The following is a 22,096-nucleotide window of genomic DNA, read 5'->3' as shown; positions in this document are numbered from 1 at the left end:
CTTTGCCCCACTGATGAGAGTGAGAGTGACACCAGATGGGAAGCCCCATGAGACACAGCCCTGCTTTTGAGAGGCTGAGATCTAAGGGTGGCAGAGAGAGCAAGCTGTCCAGGTGCCCTCAGCACAGTCCCAGGGCCCTCCCTCCAGCCTTCTAGGTGACAAAGAGCCCCAGAACCCAGGCAAGACATAGTTTCTCAAGTTAAAACAAAAACAAAAAACAAGCCTGCAGATTTCCTCTCCCCTGCGGAGGTTTTCTGCCAGGTTGGGCAGAGATTGTCTGGGGCAGGAGCTGTCTGAGGTGGATGGTTCCCCTTTGGGCAGCTGGGGCCCACCCAAGTACTCATCCCTGCACCCACCCACTGGCTCACCAGCAGGGTCAGGGGCTTGAAATGCTCAGCGCTGGCAGCGTTCAGTTCTGGTTCTCAGAAAGAGAGATTCTGGGTTAAAATTCTCCGTGTTGAGATCTCCATAACCCACTGTGTTCTGAAGTGGGGCTGGTCAGACCCTCCTGCGGCTAGAGGCCGTACAGACAATCCTGCTGCTCCTTTCTGGGTGGGGAAGGGGGGGGGGCACCCAGGCGAGCCTCCAGCTCCAACCCTAGCTGCCTCTCAAACTGCACCCTGTTGGCCCTCAATCCCATAGCTAACACAGTTCACTCTGGGACAATCCAAATACGTGCTTTAAAACAGGGGACGAAGATGCTGAAGTTCAAGTGAAAACCCGCATTGGCCAAAATGCTCCTGGGCTTCCTCAGCAACCACCGGGATGACAGTTTCAGACTCAGGTTTCCTCCTTAAGGCAACCTGTCTCCAACCCCTGCTCCAGGCTCCGAGGTCAACCAGCAGGGAGACCTTGGCTGGAATGGGAGAACTGCGGTGATCTCCAGACGCCTTAAACACAGGGGAGGAGTGAGTGAAGAAATCAGACAGGTGGGCAGGAGAGGCCGGTGGTCTAAAGGGATGAGCCGGGTGTTCTATGGGCTCAGGGTTTCCATGTTCCCATATTCTCTACTCCCAAACTAAAGAGTCGGTTAGGATGTGATGCGTTCATGAGGTCGTCCCAGTTGGAGAAAAGGAATTCGCAGACGTTAGGGCCTTTGATTCAGAATCCGCGTCCCGCGAAATCACACGGTCTTTTGCCGGGGAGGCCGGGACCCCTGGTCGCTCCAGACACCCCGCATTCTAGCGCCACGGCTCTAGATGGGCTCAGCCCAAGTTAGTTAGTTTGGCGTTGATGGGGAACGCGAGGCTGGAGTGGCGCCGGGGTGACCACCGCTCAAAGAGAGGTGTCTGCGGGGGGCTGTCCAGGGGAAACGCCACAGTTCTCAGTCTGGGGGAGGGGAACCTGCTTGGTCACTCCGGGACACCCTTCCCAGGCGGCCTCTGAACCTTGCTGCCGCTCTCTCTTCTCCCCTACATGGTGAGGCGGGGGATCTCCCCAAATGGGGTGAATAAAGATATCGGCTGGGTCAGCCCTCCACCCTCCAGCAGCCGCGCACAAAACCACAAGGGGCCATTTCCAGACGCTCTCAAGTCCCCAAGAAGTTTTTCGCTGTATCTCCGAGCTGACCGATGGAAGGGGGAAAGGGGTTTACTGGCCCCGGAACCTCCGAGGTGCTACCTCGGCAAAAGGAATCCCCTTCTCACCCGAGGCGACGCGGTGGGTAGAACCGCGGTCCACTCCCCAATCTGCCTCCGACGCGTCTTAGGGAGTCTTCGACCGACTGGGTTTGGGGGAGCCCGCTTCACCACTTCCCTCCCTGGCTCAAGAAAGTCCGGGCTGGGAAGTACTCTTTGTCTGACTCGGGGCGGGGGAGGGGGTCGCGCCCCCAGACACCCCATTCCTCGCGGCCAGGCCGGGAGGGGGCGGGGCCCAGATTCTTGGGGGGGGAGGGTGGGCCTCCAGGAGCCTTTCCAGCACCCCCACTCCGGCGGACCTCCGCTGCTCCCCCGGCAGCCGCCGCGCCGTAGCCCCCACCTGTTCCCCCGGCAGCTCCGGGTCGCGGGGGCCCGGGCCGGGGGCAGGGTGTCGCGGCTGCGCAGGGTCAGGGCGTCGCAGCCGGCCCCGGCTGGAACAAAGTGCGCCGGCCTGGGCCCGGCTCCTCCCGGCGCCCGGCGCGTCTCCGGCGGGCAGTTTGCAAACACAAAGTGAGCCAGTGAGCGGGCGAGAGAGTGCGCGAGCGAGGGAGTTGGTCTGGTCGCCGGCCCAGCCCCCACCCGCGTCCCCGGGCTCGGCCCGCCACCTACCTGTCCCGCCCGGCCGCTCCGTGCGGGCTCCGGCCCGTCAGCCCGCGCGGGGCATGGGGCTCGCTCGGGTCGCCTCCCGGGCCCGCCGCCGCCCGCTGGGGCTGCCCCTCCGCGCCGCCCGGCGCCGCGCAGCTCCCGGGCGTCCTCCCTCCGCGCCGCGCCGGCCGGCCGCCGCGCGCCCTAGCCCCGCTGGGGCATCGCACTTTGGGGGCAGCTCGGCTCGCTCTGGCTGTGCTCCTCCTTCCCGATCCTCCCGCGACGCTTGTTCACTCGCTCCGGCGCCGGGGCTCCGGGACCCCGGCGTCCCCGCCCCCGGCCCAGCCCTGGTTCCGGCCCGGGCTCCTCCCCGCCGCGCCGCCGCCGTCTGCGCCGCACCCTCCTCGCGGGCTGGGGGCTCCGTCCCGGCCGCCGGCCGCACTGTCCGATCGGCAGGGGCGGCCGGCTCCGGACTCCGAGGGGCTGCGACTGAGCCCCGGCAGCGAGTGGCTGCGAGCGGGCGGCACGCGGGCGGGGCGGGAGGGGGCGGGGGAGGAGGGGAGGAGGGGGAAGGAGGGAGCGCGCGGAGAGCGAGGGAGGAGGGAGCGAGCGAGCGGCGGAGGGAGGGGAGACCAACTTCTAGTGCTACCATAATTCGCCTAAAGCAGGTGCAGCAAGTTTCACCCTGCCGGGCAGCCAGCCTTAGGCGAGAGGAGACCACGTGGACCAAACTTAAGGGGAAGAAAAGTGGGGATCTAGGGAGAAGGCGTAGGGCTGCGGACCTGTAAGAAGAGGGGAGATGGTGAGAACCCAGGAATTCACCCTGGCCTCGCGAATCCCAAGGCGCCCTTTGCAAACCCCAGTCTTTCTCTGAAGCCTGGAGGTACAGCCAAACCCTGCTCCCACACGGTTCATTGGTTCCCGGCGGGCTGCGCCCGGGGCGGGGAGTGGCCGAGGGGCCCAGAGTCCAGAGCCGGTGCCCTTTCTCGCCTCCCTCCTGTGCCCTGCTGCATGGGGCTGGAGGTGGGCTTTTGAATCGGGGGTTGGGGAGGTGGGGAGGCTCCTTCTGGGCTTTGTGAACTGTCACCCTTGGCGCGCGCCGCCTCCCTCTCCGGAAGGGGACTTTCCCCTAAAGTGCTCTGCGAACCAGTGAAGAAGGGGCCCAAAGCCGGATCCACGCGGGTAAAGTGAAGTGCAAAGTAGAGGCAATTATCAAGACAAATTAGATTGTAAACAAAACTCAACGTCTTTTGTCTGAGGGCTGAGGAGGGTAGGGGGAGGGACCGGAGGGATTGTGGTGGTGGCAGTGGTGTGTATTTGGATTGGGACCGGGAAGTCCGGATGAGGAAAGGCTCCGGATCCAAGTGGGAGGGCTGTACTGGTAGCAGACGCCCCACATAGAGACCCGTGGAAACCTGAATAAATCTTCCCTCCCTTTTCCACCCCGCAAACATCTCTAGTCTGGCTCTTGGTGTTGCGGTGGGAAGAGGTGAGGGGCACCTCAGGAATTATCAAGGAGTGTCCATGACCAAGGAACGACCCTGCTCTGGGTGAGGGCAGGAAGGCAATGGCTCTAGAAGTCTCTCCTGGCCCAAATCACCCGAGGCAGGTGGAGACTGGCAGTCGCAGGATGCTCCTGAGGAAACGTGAGCTGTGGGTGCTTCAGGGATCAGAGCTTAGGGTATGCCAAGAATATCTCCTAGGATGTCTTAGAAGAGAAGGCCTTTCCAATGGGATTTGGAAGAAAAGGAGAGGAGGCCGCCTCTTGGGTTCTCCATCACTTATTCCATCCCTTCTCTCTGGGTGCAAATAGCCAGAAGCAGCTGTAATGTCAGTGCTACCTGTCCAGGTCCAGATCCTGTGTATTTCCCCTATAGAGGGCAGGTGTGACAGGCATGCTTAGGTTCTGCTGGAGCCTTTCAGTTATCTAGATGTGAAATTGTTGGGGGGAGGACTCTCAGTGCCATTTATGTGGATACCACAATGTTCTTTCCAGTGTAGCAATAGCAGAAGCAATGAGAATAAAATAACCACAGTGCTGCCACAGGCCAGGCATAGGACTTATTTCATCTTCACCACAACCCTATCAGGTAGATAGTACTATAATCTCCATTTTACAGAGGAGGAAACTGAGGCACAGAAAAGTTAAGTTACCTGCCCTGGCTTACATGGCTGGTAAATATGAAGGAGGCTCTAACCAGAGCCACTTCAGTCAGGACAGGGCAGAAGTTCATGGAGGCCTTTAAAGCAGCACTGCCTGCTTATGAGTTACCTGAGGAGTACAGTTTCGGAGAGAGCAAGCCTTCGGTGGTGTGATCCGATTTCTCTTCTATGAAGAGTCAGCTCTGATGGGAGTCAGAGTGTGTGGTCAGGCCTGGAGCTGGCAGGTCCTTGTGTGTAAGCCCACTGGGCCATGCCCATGACCCTCGGTCGCCTTCTCATCCTTCCTGCAGAGGGTTCGGGTGGGGTGGGCACTAGGGACTTTCAATACAAAAGAAGGAGTAAGGTGACCTCCAATGGGCATCTCAGCTCTTTTCTGGCTGGCTCTCATGCCCCCTGCCTCTGTCCCCTCACCTTCCTGCAGCAGCCCTCCAGCCCTCACACGTGGGCTCACTGGCCCAAAGGGATTTTCCTGGGAAGTGCTTTGGCTTTCATTTCAGTTCACCCTCATCTCCAAGCCAGCTTAGTTCCCAGCACCTTGTGAGTCACATCAGGAGGCTCACAGGGGCAAAAGAGCCTGTCTGGTCCTCACCTTGAGGGCATTTTAATGAGGAAATAAGGCCTCATCAAAGAAAGGTACAGAACACACACCCTGAAATCAGAGCAGCCAGTCCAAAGCCCTTCCTCCTGCTGCAAGAACTTCAGGAGAAGGTTTGAAAGAGTAGCCCTTGGCTCCTGAGCCAGAGTGACAGGGAACAGGCAGGAGGGTCCTCTTTCTGTCCTTGTTCCTTCAAAGGGTCCAGGGCCAGAGGCTGTGGTGTGGCAAGAACCAGGGCCCATGGCCTGGCGCTACTTGAGAGGCTGTGGTTAAGAGCACAGGGGCTGGAGTGAGGCAGCCTAGAGTAGAACTTCTGTGTCTGTCACTTACCAGCTGTGTGGTCCAGGCAAGTTACAGGATGGGGCCTCAGTTTCCCCATCCATGACACTGGGAGAATACCTCCTAGCAGGGTTGGGAGGGTAGCATGGAAAAGCCTGGGCAAAGCATCTAGCTCCATGACCTGTTCATCAAGTACTTTCCATAAACACTAATTTTCCATTTCGTGAGCCCCAGTTTCCTTACCTAAAAATGAGAATACTGACCCGACAAAACAGCAAATCATACATAGAATGGCAATTGATGCTTATTAAGGGCCTGCTGTGTGCCAGGCACTTGATTCACATGCTGCATCACCCCCGGTGTGGTGGCTTTTCTCATTTTTCAGTGAGGCACTCAAGCTCAGAGAGGTCAGGCAATTTGCCCCAGGTCACACAGCTAGGAGATGGTGCAGCAGGGACTTAGCCCCAGGTCCTTCTTGCTCTGAAGAGATGCTCTTTCCCAGGGTCAGCTGCCTCTCCCTGTGGTGGGGATGAAGTGGACTAGTGGGCAAGCTTGTTCTTAGTACCAGGCCTAGCACTTGAGGTGGGGTGGGGTTGTATCCAGAAACACTGGTTCCCTTATTCCCACAGTCCCAACACATCTAGACCCAGATATTTATGTTTCCATTCATCTGCTTGAATCTTACTTCTTTTACCCACTCAAAACCATTTTCTTTTAAGTTATTAAGGAACAAAACTTTACCAGCATGATGTAGCGGTTCAACGCCAAAGTGTATAGAAATGCAGCCATATGTGTGTTCAGCAAAAGGCATACACCAGAATGGTCCTAGCAGCACCATTCACAGTAACTGTCAACAGTGGAATAGGTGAATGCATCATAGTATTCTCATACATGGGTTAGTACCTGGTAATGCGAATGGACAAGCTGTTGCCACACACAGCAACAGGAAGAAGTCTCACAAACAGAACATTGGGCATAAAAGCCAGTCACAAGAGACAAATTTCATGTATTTGAAATTCAAAAATCGGTCATACTAATTGAGGTGTTAGAACTCAGGAGAATGGCTACTCTAGACTGGGTAGTGACTAGGAAGAGGCACGAGGGAGTTCGTGGGGGACTGGAAATGTTCTGTTTTTTGAATTTGGGATTTGTTTCCATGGGTGTGCTCACTTTGTGAAAACTAAGCTGGTGTACACTTAATGATTTGTGCATCTTTCTTTGTGTTTAAAAAAAAAGAAACCCCAAACCCCTGTAAATTGTTGCTGATATAGTGGAGGTCCTCCCACATCCCTCCCTCCCTTTCTCCATCCTTCCCTTGCCGGAGGTAGCCAGTTTCCAGAAGCTGGGAGGTAGCCTTCCCAAGTAACTTTTATGTTGCTTTTAATCATTTAGTGTGGCTTGGGTGTCTTAAAATTTTAAATAAAAAGTATCTTCCTGCTCCTTGCTTTTACTATTTGTTGGTGGTTATTTACTAAATTTCATGTTGCCAAGATTAGTTCAGGTTTGCTATGTGCATCTCTAGGTCATTAATTGAAAAGACTGCTGGAGAGTGATCCACCACATCAGTGTGCCCCTGTTTCTTTACCCAGCCTCCCAATGATAGGCAGTTGGGATGCTTCCGACGTTTGGCTCTTGTAGTCACACTGCAGTGGGCTTCCTTCTGAGCAGCATCCTCCCCACCCCCAGGGCTGCCTTCTTTTCTCTCCTCCTTTGCCTCCCGCTCAGTCAAGTTGACCCCCTTTCCTGCTGTTCCTCTACTCTGGAATCTTCTCTCCTCCCCATCTCCCAGCTGCTCCTCCCCACCCTGCTTCCCAATCTTTCTAACTCTGAAAGACCCAGGATCTGTGCTGGGTGGAGGCGGGGGAGGGGTGGAAGCGGGTAGCCTTTTCCTTTGCCACAAAGGCCCCTGTTCCCCAAGATAAATGACGATTTAAACAAAGAAATATTTCATTAAGGGTTGATATCTTAATGAACTGTGCCAGGAACCTTCAAGGCACTCTCCAGACTCTCCCCTTTTTAAGGGGGGGTTCCTACCCTTGGTAGGGGAGGCTTATCAGTTTACCATATTGCCCTGAGTAGAGGACCATGCAATGTGGGGAGCTGTCCTAGAGGGCTGTGGAGCAGGGGAGGGCACCCAGGCCTGGGGTGGGGTCAGATTGCCCCTCTTTGTGCCAGGCTGCCAGGTAATGGGTCCTCAGAGATGTATACAGTTCTCCCTGCTGTCACTTTTGGGACTCAGAGACTCAGGCCTTGTCCACGGGGTGATGGGCACTGGACTCCACACTGATTGGTGGAAAATCATTCATTAAAGATCAGGAAATGAACAATAACCTGACAAGCAGTGGACAATTTTACATCAATTAGAACACAGCATCTTTGGGTGAAATGAGACCCCTTCTGTAGAGGGATTTCAGATGCTTGGATTCTGTCATTTTCTAGCCTGAAATCCTAAAGCACGAGGGCTAAATCTCAGTTTCTTCAACTGTAGAAGAGGGAGAAAGACAAGGGTCTGGCAGAGACGTGGTGAGTGAGTATAACTCATGTAGGATTCTCAGCTTAGGCATCTGAGAGATTGGAGCCACCATCATGATTTCTTGATTACCCCAGCGCCCTTCCTGTTGTGGGCTAACTTCTATTTCGTAAGCATCAAGTAACTTTAAACATATTGTATTGTTTGTTAACTGTTTAACCATTTATGCCTCATCTCTCTAACTAGATAATAAACTAAGGTCAGGGGCTATGATTTTAGCCATTTGGGGATTTCCTCTTGCACCCGGCACAGTGCGTTTTGCATAGTTGATGGACAATAAATACATGTTGATTTGATTTGATTATGATTTGATACTTAGTTAAAAAAAAAAAAAAGGCCTGACACCTCAGGGCAAGCGGGGGAACTTGTAGAACCTACTCGGTAACTGTGTCTTCAGTGACCTGAGAGAAGGGGTTGGGGGTCAGGGTGGGGACTTGGATAGAAAAGGGAACAAGGGAGCACTCTTACTCCCTTGGGCCATCCCCTCCTCCCAGAGGTCTGCGTTCTCATCACTCCTCCCTGTGCCCTTTCATGCTTGCCCACTGCGGCTGCCTTCAGAGCTCTGTGATCAGCGAGGGAAGCATTCCTTCCCCATGGAAACTGGAAGGCCTGGGATTTGGGGTCTCAGTCACGGGCACTGGAGGGTGAGGTGGGATGTGAAGGAGGAAAGTCAAAGGTGGCCTCACACTGGAAATAGCTACCACCTCTTGAGCATCTACTGTATACCAGGCACTTTTCATATGTAGCTCTGACCCCCACGGTAGCCCTAATGTTTGATTATTTAATTTACTTTTGAAGAGAAGGCAGTGCCCTCAGATAGCAGAGCCAATAGATGCAGGGTGGATCTAAGGGGAGAGGAGAAGAGAGATTGTGCGTGGTGTCTGTCGGGCCCATGGAGTGGGGATCACACACCCTCCTGGGCTTTTTCACACCGGTCTCAGTCACATTCCATGTCTGGCCTGGACTCCGGGGCCCACTTCCTTCCCAGTTCCTCCGCACCCCATCTTCTTTCTAGCTTTCTCTCTTCCAGCTCCGTCTGCTCTTGACCCCTGACTCTCTAGCCCCCAACACCTCTCTTGTGGCTGTTGGGCAGTAGGAAGTCCCCGGAGCCAGGCATCTGAAGGCTGGAATGAGACTAGACCTTGATTAGAGAAGAATCAACTATGCACCAGTCACTGTGTTAATAAGCACTCTTCACATGTGACTTCATTTCACTTCCCACCAGCCCTCTGAGGTGATGTACTAGATGCTGTCAGTGTCCTGTGTGTATGCCCTCACCCTGACCACTTCTTACACCCCTAAGGCTTCCAGTCATCTACCTATCTTTACCTGAGGGCTCCCTCTGGGCATTGGACCCTGCTTTGCCACTCTGTAGGAGGCCAGAGCACCATCCAGAAGAGCCCTTCACTCATGATGGATGGGAATTGGTGTATAAATATCCCCACTCCCTCACTCCTCTGATAGGATAACTGAAATGTGTGTTTTACGTGTTCTTCCAGGGTTTTCCCAGCAGGACTGGGCCCATCTAAGCATCTGGCTTGATAACTCAATTTATTACCTTCCTTCTTTTCCTTATCTTACACTCCTACTTCTATACCTCCTAAATCAATCATCTGTACTGGAATAGATGTCTCAGCGCCTGCTTCTGGGGAAACCCAGCCTAAGTCAGGTGGGAATTCTTCTTATCCTTATTTTACAGATGACAAGACCAAAGCTCCAAAAGGTTGAAACTCACACACAATTCCACAATTATGTAAGCACAGTGCCTGTATTCACACCCTGGCTTGTAACACACCAGGATGTCCAATTCATCACTCTGCTGTATGGCTTTTTGAGGGCCCTTCCCCCTACGCCCAAAGTCTGGTTCAAGGCCATTCCCCTTGGTTTCCTGCCTGGAGAGGTAAGTGATGAGGAGCAGTGTCGGTTGGACATATGCTGACTGGAAGCAGGGAGTGTTTCCAGGTCACTCAGCCCTCCCTGCCTCCCTGTGGGTCCCTGGCCAGTCATCAGAGCTAGTTCCTGGATCACAGACAGAAAGAGAAGCGATGAACACCTACAGGGCTAGACATAGGATGAATGGAAAAAAGTGAAAGTTACTTGGAATACTGGAAAAGGAGAGGACAGAGCCAGGAGTACAAGGAAAGGGTGGACTCAGGGCTGAGGAATCTTTCCAAGCCTTTGCATTCTACACGAGCCTGTGACCAGATTTCCCTGCATGCAGCCATCCCTATAAAAGAGGAGGAGGTGGGTGAGAGCTGGAAAAGGATTTCTTGATAGTTTGCTCAGCCTCAGACTCTGGAAAGTCCCTTGCTGGGAACCTCAGGCCCAGGGGAGAGATTGGCCTGTATCTTCTGTGAGTGTGGAGGTGGGCATTGCCCCCAGCAGGGGAGGGCAGGGATGACTCCCAAAGACAAAAGTTACTTGGAGTGAACATCTTACAATTTTCTATTTGCTTGGTTTTCACAATACCTTTTTCTTCACTGAGGTTCTGTGAGAAGCAGACTCTGACACAAGGATTGGGGGAGTGGGAAAGTGGAGGTGGGGGCAGGAGGCCAACACGAGGAATGTTATCATGCACTGAGAGCAAGGGGCGCCCCCCAAAGATGTATGAGACATGCCTCAAGTTGTCCATACAATGGGGCAAGGAAGCTGGGGTATTTATCCACCAACTCCCTTTTTGCCATTGGTGGAGGGCTTCTTCCGGGCACGTGAACTCTCCAGCACTTCCGGCTTGCCCTGAGCCAGAGCCAAGGGTGTTTCCACAGCCAGAAAAAACCCTCAGGCAAAGAGCAGGTGTTGGCAGTAAGCAGCCTTCTCAGTTTGGAGGTAAGTGCTGAGATACATGGGCAGAATGCCAACGCCTGCCACACTCTGCCCTCTTGTTCTCCTCCTTGACTACTTTCCATGTGCTTTTGCAGATTTCTGTTATCTCCCACTGTCCCCTGTTAAATGCTTGATGTTCTCGAGGCTTCAGCCTTGAGCCTCCTTGGCTTTCCTCAAGCTACATGTCCTCTTGAACAATCCCATGTACCCTCAAGGGTTGCATACATCTGTGGGTTGGTGACTTCAAGCACTGTCACTATTTTGGACCCACTCCCATGTTTGTTGGGATGGAGACCCAACATGTCCCAGACCCAAATTATCATCTGTATCCAAAGACATGCTCCACCAATGCGTTTTCTCCCCAGTGGTGGCATTACAGTCCACCTAGTCCCTCTAGAAACTAGGAATCACCCCTTGATTCTCCCTATCCCTTCTTTTTCACATATAATCGGTCACCAAGTCCTGTGGATGTGGCTTCCAAAATATTTCTCAGAATCATTCCCTCCTCTCCATCCCCACTCCTACTGCCATTGCCTGGACCCTCATCATGTTCTACCTGGGGTATTCCAGCAGCCTCTGAGCTGACTCCCACTTCCAACCTGATCCTCTCCCTGTACCTCCAGTTGGTCCATCCTCCAAAGTGGTCAGAGTTCAATCAAAAGTGTCAATGTGAACTTGTCATGCCTTGTTCAAGACCCATTCCCACAGGGTATTTTAAGCATCTTGGTCTGGTGCACAAGGTATCCTTTCTTGAATCTTTGATTTCATCCCTGGCCACTCCCAGCTCTGCCACTTGGGTCTTGTGTCATGTGCTGTGCTCTTTCCTCTCATGTTGTGCCCTCTGCTTGGAATACTTTTTCTACCAGTTGCTTTCACTGATGACTCTAAGACCCAACTTACCTGACACCTCCTCTCAGAAGTTTTCTTTGAATGCCCCTAGCTGGATTAGACACTCTTCTTTTGGTGCAAGCATCAGAAAACTCATTGCAAATGGGCTTAAATAACAATAGGAATTGATTGACTTGCGTAAGTGATACAGCAAGAGGTAGGTCTTGCTGCAGGTGATGTGTGATCCAAGGTCTAAAAAAAAAATGATGCCATTGGGTTCTCTGCATTAGTAACTCTGCCTTTCCCTTGCAGGGGGCGGGTGGGTGCAGGGGCCTTCATTCTCTGAGTCATGGAGGGAGTCCCATGGCTTCATACTCATATCCTGCCCAGATCAGTCCAATGAATTGTCCAGGCAAATGCTGGCTTGTGGTACCTGTCTAAGGAGTTACTTGCTCCTCTCCAAACCAGTCAAAAGTCCAGGGGCTTAGAGGGCTCTTCTTCAGCAATTGGCGAACTATGGCCAACTTGTGTCTGTAATGGCAGAGTTCAGGAGGGGAGGCAGAGACCAGCAAACTTTTTCTGGAAAGGGACAGACAGTAAATATTTTAGGCTTTGTGGGCTGAAGCAAAATCAAGGATATTATGTAGCAAACTATATAATAAGAGAAAAAATTAATTTCCACAAAATTTTTATTGATGGAATTACAATAATAATTGAGTACAATTTTTTTTTTTTTAAATAAAAGGTCTGCTAATGAGAAGAATGGGTTTTTGGTTTAGCTAGAGAGAAATCAGGCTTCAGACAACAATGCCCAGGACACAGACGAGTCTGCCCCTCACCTTACGCCTCCAGCCTCTAGGCCTGGTCTCATCTCTGTCCCTCATGAGCAGATTGGGTCCTGAAGTCCAGGGTGAGGTTTAAACCTTGATTTCAGGATGACCCCTGGGTGGGAGCAGGCTGTGGGCAACCCTTTGCAAGAGCATCTCAGCTCTTCTCCAGAGCTGACCTGGCCTCAGGGAGGGCTGCTCAAGGTCCAGGGAGGGTCTGGGGGTGTGCAGAGGCAGCGGGAAGTGAGGCTGGTTGCTGGAGACCTTTCCAGGCTGATGATATATAGATACAATGTGGGTGTGCGCCAGTACAGACAAACACCCACACGCTCACACACTCCCTGGACTCATGCACAGATTTACACACTCCCATAGACAGATGGTCACACCCACGCCCATCTTCACTGCCGGGGGTGGGGGGATAACAGCTCAGTGGTAGAGCACATGCTTTGCATGCACGAGGTCCTGTTTCAATCCCAGTACCTCCATTAAAAACAAACAAACAAACAAAACAAAACAAAAAAAGAAAATAATCTTCACTACCAGGATGTCACACGCACACACACACACTCTCTTATTTACCTACTCCCAAGCTCACACATGTTCACATACACGAGTATTAGCTTCCTAGAGCTGCTGTAACAAAGTACCACACCCTGGATGGCTAAAAACAAAAGAACTTGAGTTCTGTCTCACAGTTTTGGAGGCTAGAAGTCCAAAACCAAGGTTCCGCCTGAGAACCTTCTTGTAAGGGGGGACCCTTTCTTGCTTCTTGCTAACTTCTGACAGCCCCGGCTGTTCCTTGGCTTGTAGGTGTATCACACCAATCTCTGCCTCCATCTTCACGTGGACAGGTGTCTCTGTGTCTCTCTGGTGTCTTCACACCGACATCTTCTTATCAGGACACTAGTCATTGTGTTAGGGGCCACCCTACTCCAGGATGACCTCATCTGAACTGATTACATCTGCAACGACCCTATTTCCAAGTAAGATCCAGTCCCGAGGTGCTGGGGGTGAGGACACCATTCAACCCATAAAGACATCTTATGGCCATAAAAATCTCACATGTACGTATCACAGTCTCACAGTGACACACAGATGTACGCACTCCCAAAGTCACACAGACATGTTCACACATTCTTAGAGTCACAAAATCACACATACCACATATGCCACCAGGATCACACATGCCCATGTAGACACTCACAGACACACTCTCCTTCAGTCCCCTAGTCTTACACATGGCCCCCCACACCCCTCACCGTCATTCCTTCACACGCCCGCATGCCCCCTCGGCCACACTCAGAGGCCACCCCGCCGGGGTCATGCTCCAAGACCCGGCACATTCGCGGCCTCACACTTGGCTCCATACCTCTCACATCCTCTCCCACCCACACAGTCTCTCCCCTTCTGACTCCTCCTCCATCCAGCACACCAGATTTCCAAGCAGCCTTCAGGGTGGGGAGGTAGCAGGCCTCCTCCGGGCCACCCTGCCCCACCCCAGCCAGGGCACCAGGCGGGGACCCCTTTGCTGGCTGGAATCAGGCGGCACCCTGCAACAAGCTTTCTCCATTGCAGGCTCCCACGCCTCCTTCTCGGGGGCAGACAGACAGACAGACAGACCATGCACACACACCCTCCCGCTCACCCCCGCGCCCCTCCGGCAGCCCCACAGCAGCAGTCTGTTCCTCATTATGGGCCAATGCGCCTGTTTACTCACCCAGCTGGAGATGGTTAGAGAGTGATAAATAATGAAAGAGAAAACAGGCTTTTCCCCTCTGCGGCTTCTATTTATGTAACATGTGTCACAGCTCACTCACAGACTTTGTTTCGGAGCTGGTTGCAGGAAATAGTTTATTTTTTCCGGACGGTGGCTTGGGGGGGCGGGGTGGGGGGCCAGGGTTTGGGTTTCTGGTCTCACGCCCATGGGAGTTTCGGGATCTGGTTCCCAGAGTCCTCCTTACCCCGGTGCCTCCCCTCCCTGCCTCCCCCCAGATGGCTCAGGGGCTGACATTGTGGCTCAAGGCTGCCTTAGAACCAGGTTTTCTGACTCCACTGATTTGGAAGGAGCTGGGGTGATTGGGGAGCCCCTCCCAGCTGCCTGTGAAACCCCTCAAGCCAGTGGGCTTGTTTTAAGAGACTTGTGGCTTGAGGCTAGGACTCCTTGAGGGGGTGGATGGGATAGGAGGCTTCCTAGGTAGCCTGCACCTGCTGGGGAGAGGGTGCAAAAGGATGCCTTCTATGAAACCTGAATAACAGAGCCAAACTGTGCGTCCACTTAGCAGTTTGGTGTTCATGGTCTCTCTGAGGCTTCCTTAATTTTCAGGTGTTGCTTTCTAGGTGAGGAAATTGAGGAACAGGGACCTGGTGGGACTTGCCACTGTCTGCGCAGCTGGTTGTGAAGGCCAGGACTTCAAACTCACCCATCCCACCATCCCTCTGTTTTCCCAGGGCACCTCCCTCGGAAGAGTTCTGGTCAACTGAACACTAAGGCAGGTGGGAGTAGTTACAAGGGTCTGGGGCCTTGGAGTGTGGGGGGACGTCAGCTGTCAGAGATCTGAGAGTGCCCCTCCTCGTCCCTCCCCCAACACTAAGACAGGCATCCTTTGGGGGGTTGCTCCAGGGACGGAAGAAGCAGCAGAAAGTGACTCTGCTCCCCAACTCCCAGTGCAGGGAAGGTCTTGGGAAGCTTGAAGGCAACCTCTCCCCACTGAACCTGTCTTTCTGAAGGCCAGGGCAGGGAGCCCATGCCTTGTCTGATGTGGAGCCTGAGTGGGGTCCCGGGCCACCTACTGGGGAAACCCAGAGGTACCAACCTCTGAAGGATGCAGTCTACTGTGGAAGATGGATTGGGCAGCCCCAGTTCCCGCAGACTGTGTGTGTGTGTGTGTGTGTGTGTACACAAGTAACATGGCATCAGTCCTGTCTGGTGGCCTCAGGGATTCATTCGGGGACTGTTCCACTGGGATATCCTAGCTGGTGGGAGAAGCAGCCACATTCCCGAGATAAAGACTTTTAAACACTGCCTGACCAGAATAAGAACAAATAGTGAGGACTCAGTGCAAAAGAGAAAGAGCATCAAGGAGCTGGGTTCCGAGTTCAATGGGCCTCAGGATCACAAAGGAGTTGATCAAATGCTGATGCCCAGGTTGGCCCCTGGGGTGTTAATTCAGCAGGTGGAGAGCGTCCAGGAATCCGCATGGCTGACAAGTTCCTGGGACTTCTGAGACTAGCGGTTTCCCAAAGACACGGAGACAGCAGCACCCTAAGGGTGGGCCCTGCCCCCAAGGACGGGAAGGAAGCATTGTGCTTAGGTCAAGAAAGTCTGACTTGCCCAAAAGAGCAGGAATGAATTGGTCAGAAGAATGATAAAACTAGTCAGAAGGGAGGGAGAGAGGAAGGAGGAGAGGAAATGAGAGTTTACCAACACCAATTAGGTGCCAAGCACAGTTCTATGGCATTTGGATCTATCTGCTTCAACTTTGTGGCATACATACCCATCTCTGTAACCTAAAACACCATCAACATTTTATTCTTACTACCATATAATGCTCATAGAGACACAACCAAGCTTTTTGGTCAGCCAGCGGTTTGCACGTCTTTGAGCACTTACTACGCTCCAGGCACTGCTTTAATTTATATGTGTGGCTTTATTTTTCCTGCTCCACAACACTGACAAGCAATAATATTCCCATTTTACTGAGGAGAACATCAAGGCTCGGAAACTTGTGTCAGGCCACCCCAGGCAAATCCTGGTAGCAGGAGGAGCCAGGGCTCTCTTTACTGCTCCCGGGAGGACTTTTGTTGAGGAGATGGAGTAACTTCATCTAGAACCTGCTTTGCCGCCCTCTCTCCAAGATTCCCTCCCACCCCTCTGAGGAGTGGAGAGGCTGGATGGGGAGGTGACCTCTTTGCTATTCATGTAGCCCCTTGTCTTTGGGACCCTATGGACTCTCATGAAGCCCACCCAGCTTGCATCCTGGTCTCAGAGCTCTTTGCCTGCAGGCAAATGCCCAGGACAGGAAGCTGAGCATCTGGGGTCTCTGGAGCACTTGTGGCCCTGAGGGGGTCCCAGGAGAGAAGGGCCATGTGAGGAAGGCTTAAGGAGCACCCTTGCCTAGGTTTCCAGGGGCCCCCTGCATCCCTGTCCCCTTGGCAGTATGGGTGTGTCACAGCTGGAGAGTGGGAGTGGAAGTGGGGGGCAGGGGAGGGGCAGGCCAGAGCGTGGCCCTGGGCATTTGTTCAGGCTGCGGGCTGAACTTGATTTCAAACATAGGGACTCACAGCAGTTTCATGGGGGTCCTGCCCAGACGCCCCCACAAACATTCACCTGTACACACTCATGTTCTCAGGTGATTCTGCTGCATGTGGAGTCCCCTGTCATGAAGACCCAGACAAAGCTCTGGCCTCTAATGGCCCCTGTGAACGGTGACATGAGTAGTAAAAATCATCCTAACCCCCATATGCTCTGCACCCCTAGTCTCTAGACTTCCTTGATCCAGCAAGGAAGCTTTTATTATAACCACCCCTGTCCTTAGAGATGAGAAAATTGGGGCTCAAAAAAGCCAAGCAACTGGCCCGAGGACACACAGCCAATATGTGGCAGAGCCTGATTGGGATTCGGACACTTCATCCCTGTCTCCAGGCTGCCATTCCTGTTCCTCTCCCAGCACCCAGCACCCAGCACCTGGTATGTGTCAGGAAGCCCACTGATTCATGCACGTAAGTGGAGTTTTTTTCATATAAACTCAGCACAGGCCCAAGCCGCCCCTATCTCCCAACCCACCCTGAACTGGGATCTTGCAGGAGACTCAGAAAATTGCAGACCCTCTGCTTCCTCCACAGCCAGAGCTAGCACAGCTGAATTCCCTGGGCTCCAGCCTCAGTTTCCCTCTGTCTCTCAGGCCCACACACCTGGGCAAGGCTCTCCCTGCACTGGGGAGACTGACAACCCTGGCTGGGCTCCTGTCTGAAGTCTGGCCCTCACTCTGGAAACCTCTGGGGTCCAGCCACCTCCATCCTCCCCTCTTCCTCAGAAACACCAGGCCTGGCACTGCCCACCTGCAGCCCCCTCTCCCCACGGCCCCCTGGGAGCCCAGGCTTTGCTTGAGGGCAGCGAGTGAAGCCGGCTGTAACAGAGAAACCTCAGGCTCCTCTTTAGAAGTCCCTGGAGGAGGCAGATCTGAGGAAAGGCTGCTGAGAAGGCGCCTGCAGCAATGTCAGCTTGAGAACAACCTGGCTGACAGGATGCTGAGCGGGGATTAAGGTCGGGATCAGGGAAGCCGGGGAATGAAGGCAAGTTCCCTGCTCCCCTTGCTGCTCTGCTGCCACCGCAGCTGCCTCTGCTGCTGGGTTTGTCTTCTTGTTTGTTCTCGCTCTGGGAAAGTGGGCGGAGAGGGAAGTGGGCAGGGGTGAGGCAGGGAGGTGGGGGGAAGGACAGGGGAGAGGTGGAGATGGGCACGCAGGGGATGGAAGGGGATGGGTCTCCTCTGGTCCTCAGGACTCAGTTAAGGGCGGGGCAGAGGCATGGTGGTCCTGGCCTGGGACCTGTCCCCACTGATTGTCCCCAGTTGGCCATGAGAGGGCCAGCCTGCTGCCCTGTTAACACTCTTCCACATGCAGAGCCTGTCCTGAGTGTTAGTGGCAGGTCCAGTGAGGACAAAATTGTTCCTACTCTGTGAAAGCCTCCCAGGCCAACATGGCAGATGCACTACATCTTCCACAAAGGGGTAAGTCTGTTTCCACCTGCCCACAAATGTAAGATCTCTGTTCTGTGGAAAGGCCTTCACCCTGACTTGCCTCATCATTGAAATGTCACAAGAGCCCAGCCAAACGAGCTGAGTTCAGATCAGCCAGTGCAACAAAATTCTAGTGAAACCTCAGACCCCTTTTGCTGTTACTGGTGGAGTGGTTAAGAGTATTGCTTCTAGTCTTGGACAGCATAGGTTGGAACTCCGGCTCTGCCTCTGATTCGCTGTACAACCTTGGGGAAGTTGGCTAACCTCTCTATGCCTCAGTGAGAGAAAATGGTAAGGCTGTTAAGAAGATGAAGGGAATAAACACATGAACAGTGCTTGGAGCAGGGCCTGCCACAGGGGATGTGTGCAATGAGGGTAGTTGCATTTTTTTAGAATTTATTTTCTTGGGAGGAATAATTAGGTTTATTTATTTATTTATTTAAATGACGGTACTGGGGATTGAACCCAGAACCTCATGCATGCTAAGCATACACTCTACCACTGAGCTATACTCTCCCTGCTCTGCCTTTAAATTGCATTTACTATGGGCGGGCAGAAGGAAGGAATTATAGGAGAAATCCAAAGTTAATCACCCAAAAGCCTCCTGGAGGAATGGAGTGTGGAATTTGATTTTGGAGACTGAGGCTTGGCAGAGAGTAAATGGAAATATGAATTGGGGGTGGAAGACAGAGCCCCTGTTTGCCTGTGAGTGTGGGGCTGAGAGGCGCAGGGATTTAAGGAGGTGTCTGATGAGAGGTAGAAAGGCATCATTTTCTGGGAGCCCCATTCCCCGCCAGTCTTTCTCCAAAGTTCCTGCTCTAACTAGGGGTGACACAACTATTCTTTCCCAGTACTGCCAAGGGCAAGCCAGCGGTGCAAAGACCATGAAAAAATGCCATTGGTCATCATGACCTTCCCAGGATGGGATGTAGTCTAGAAATCCCAGCCATATACAGACACTTTCAGTTGCACCTGGGTTCTCTGGACCTGGGGAGGGACAAGAGAGCAGAGAAACATGCAGAGATGACAAACTTGACAGTCCCTGGGGTTGGGTTCCAGCTCTACCACTGACCAACTGTGTGACTTGGAGCAAGTCAGTTAGCCTCCCTGGGCTCTTGTTGCCTGGTCTGTGACATGGGATAAAGATTCACAGAAGAACCAGGGAGGGCTTTTCCTGGCCTTGGCGGCTGCAACTGCAAAGTCCTGGTCCCCTGGCCCATGCTGCAGCCCCTCTTGGGGATCCTCAGCCCCTCATCCCATCTCTGGGCACCCTGGCCGCCGGCTGCAGGCAGGAAAGGTCCTGGGATGAGAGTGAGAACCTGGGATGGATACTGGTAATTGAGGAAAGGGTCTGCTGAGTTTGAGCTCTGGCGGGAAGAACCTGGCCAGGGGCCTGGTCTCCGCAGGTGTGGCAGGGGAGCTGCTGGCTGGGGATTTTCTCTCTAGGGGACTGGTTTCTGGAAAGTTAATTTCCAAAACTCCATTAAAAAATTGTCAATAAAATTCATGTATATTTATTGTAGAAAATTTGGAAAATACAGAAAAGCATAAAAAAAGGAGATGAAATTCAGCCATAATCCCACCAATCAGAAATAACCGCGGTAAGATTTTACCTTAACTTCGTTTTTCCAAAGTATACAGTCACACACACATTCACACACTCAGAATCATGCACTCATGGACATTTACACATCTATTCCCATTTGTATACTTACACACATATTCACATTCACACATTTACACACGTATGTGTAACTATTACAGCATAACACACTTTGTACCTACATCTCAAAAAGTTTAGACACAGCTTCTTGGAATCATGAATCCATTACAGTTTTGTAAAACTGGTTTCTTCATTAAACAAAATATCAAGAACCTTTCCACCATCATTAAATAGTTTACTCCAACATCATTTTTGGGGGGGGGTGGTTGTGGGTAATTAGGTTTATTTATTTATTTTTTTTAAACGGAGGTACTGGGGATTGAACCCAGGACCTCATGCATGCTAGGCACACACCCTACCACTGAGCTCTACCCTCCCCACCTCCAGCATCATTTAAATGACTGCACAGTGCTCTGTCTTTTGAGTGTATTGTAAGGTGCATACTTTTATCAATTCACAAGTTTTGGTCACCCAGAATGTTTCTAGAGTTTTCTTTTTTTTAACAATCATGTATTTTTTTAAATTGCAGTATTGTCAGTTCATAATATTGTGTCCATTTCTGGTGTATGGCATAATGTTTCAGTCATACATACACATGCATATATTCCTTTTCATATTCTTTTTCATTACAGATTACTACAAGCTATTGAATAGAGTTTAAGCCAAACATCACTGTAGAGAAATCTTTGAGGGGGTGGCTAACCTTACAACTGTTGATTTGTCTGTCTACCCCTGGCCCAAGTGTGAGACTTTCTAGGGCCAGCTCTGAATACAATTCATGAACTAGGCTCCTGGTTCCCCGGAGACATCCAGTAATTATTGAATTGCTTTGCGTTTCCGGAGCTTGTGTTCTGGACTGAGGAACTGGGATGGTGGACTGATCAAGAGGGATCCCACCTTCCTGGTTGGAACACTCAGGGGTCCCCAGTGATCTGTGCTAGGCCTACCAGCGTCAAGGATATAAAAACGTTTCCAAGCCCAGAGCCACTGGCCAGCCTGGAGGCTCTCGGAACCGCCTCCCTTTACCTCTCATCTTCCTGGGCAAACCTAACGTTGCCTCCCCCTGCCAAGACCCTCCCTCTTCGCACCCCCCCACCTCTGACTCATTTAAGTTCTTTTGTTGTGTCTTCAAGCTGAAGGCCTAGCCCGACAGAGCCCTTTCACCTGCTCATTACTGCTGGAGTACTGTTGTGGCAGCTCTCCGGGCTCCCCAGGAAGCAGCCCCCTCTCTGGCCCCCAGTTCTGACAGCGCAGCCCCCTGGGCCCCTGGGAAGGACCCACAGGGCACACCTCGGCCCTGCCCCTGCTCTGCCTGTCAGCCCCCAGGGCACCAAGAAGCCTTTGTCTCTTCCTCCCGGGGGCTCTGGGCAGATACCGACATTCTTCCTAATACAGATTTGTAGAATCATGGATTTTGGAGCTAGGACCCAGCTCCCATTTTTCAGTGGGTCCTTAAAATGAATGCTAATTGAGAGAGAAAAATCAAGAGGGAAAACCTACTCATTTAATTTCCCTCCTCAAGCATCCATGCCCCCAACCTCCTGCAATCTTTTTTTTCTTTTCTCTTTTTACCCCTCTCCCTTCTTCTTCCATTTTCTCCCTCTTCCCCCTTTCCCTCTTTCTCTCTTCTCTCTTTCAGCTCCGACACACTCTCCCACCCTCCTGTCCTCATTTCCCCTCCTCTCCCCTTCTTTTTTAAGTTTTTTTTCTTTTAACTTTCAAGGTCATTCCGGACTCCTGACGCAGCCAGTCCCTTGGTGAGACGTGAGCGCCATTGGCGTCCGTGGCCTCTGTTTCCGTGGCAACCCAGTAACCATTAATTTTCAATTAAAGGAGACAAAAAGCTCGATGACAGCTCCAGGTCTGCTGAAGATGTCAAGAATCTGTATTAATATACAGCAAGAGAGCATAATTGTGTGTCCATCTTCCAGAGCAGCGAAAAATGGAGGGATAATTACCAGCTCGAAAGCCACTCTGTAATTTAGTTCTTACTGTCACCACAGCCCTACACATTAGCATAAATTAAAAGCAGAGTTTATTGTTATCAAAGTGCATTGATATCTCCAGACCCGCTTTCTTCCTTTTAACTGTTTGTCGTGGATGAGTGACTCTCCAACTCTCGCGGGGTCTCCCTGGGGTAGGGAGAAGTTCCAGTGCAGGGGCTGCTGAGGTACTGATGCTGGATCTGGAAGGTCTTGGTCATTTTCACCATCCTCCCTTCGGGTGAATGGGGACAAGGGTCAGGGCATTGCCCCTCTGAAGAGGTCTGGGGATGGTGGTGGTGGGGAACTTGGGTATTAATTCATCTTTGATGTGTGAGTGTTTCGTTTTGCCCAAAGGCCCTCTTTCTGGAGGGGGCTCCTGCCCATCTCCGGGTCCCCCTTCAGTGTCTAGTACAACGTAGGGCAGGGGATGGATGCTCAAAGCC

General features: G+C 52.5%; 1 protein-coding gene and 1 long non-coding RNA gene across 9 annotated transcripts in view; one reads left to right on the top strand and one right to left on the bottom strand.

Moving 5' to 3' along the window:
- Nucleotides 1-2,617, bottom strand: part of FOXP4 (forkhead box P4) — a 48,904-nt gene extending 46,287 nt beyond the window's left edge. For all 6 annotated transcript variants that reach the window (XM_074348695.1, XM_074348697.1, XM_074348696.1 and 3 more), the window contains exon 1: nucleotides 2,247-2,617. The gene's annotated coding sequence lies outside the window, so the exon portion shown is untranslated. The remainder of the gene's footprint in view (nucleotides 1-2,246) is intronic.
- LOC105083764 (uncharacterized) lies at nucleotides 2,617-21,836 on the top strand. 3 transcript variants are annotated; one of them, XR_012501140.1, is made up of 6 exons: nucleotides 2,617-3,105; nucleotides 14,608-14,763; nucleotides 16,806-16,989; nucleotides 17,304-17,996; nucleotides 19,529-19,606; nucleotides 21,392-21,836. It is a non-coding gene; the product is annotated as an uncharacterized LOC105083764 (long non-coding RNA). The 3 variants fall into 3 exon arrangements; XR_012501139.1 differs by having other exon boundaries at nucleotides 14,719-14,763; nucleotides 16,806-17,996; XR_012501138.1 differs by having other exon boundaries at nucleotides 16,806-17,996.
- The last annotated feature ends 260 nt before the right edge of the window (nucleotides 21,837-22,096 follow it).

The sequence above is a fragment of the Camelus bactrianus genome, chromosome 20, assembly GCF_048773025.1.
Source record: "Camelus bactrianus isolate YW-2024 breed Bactrian camel chromosome 20, ASM4877302v1, whole genome shotgun sequence".
In the NCBI taxonomy this organism is placed as follows: domain Eukaryota; kingdom Metazoa; phylum Chordata; class Mammalia; order Artiodactyla; family Camelidae; genus Camelus; species Camelus bactrianus.
The sequence above is the reverse complement of the archived record's forward strand: the minus strand, read 5'-3'. Positions and strand labels throughout refer to the sequence as shown.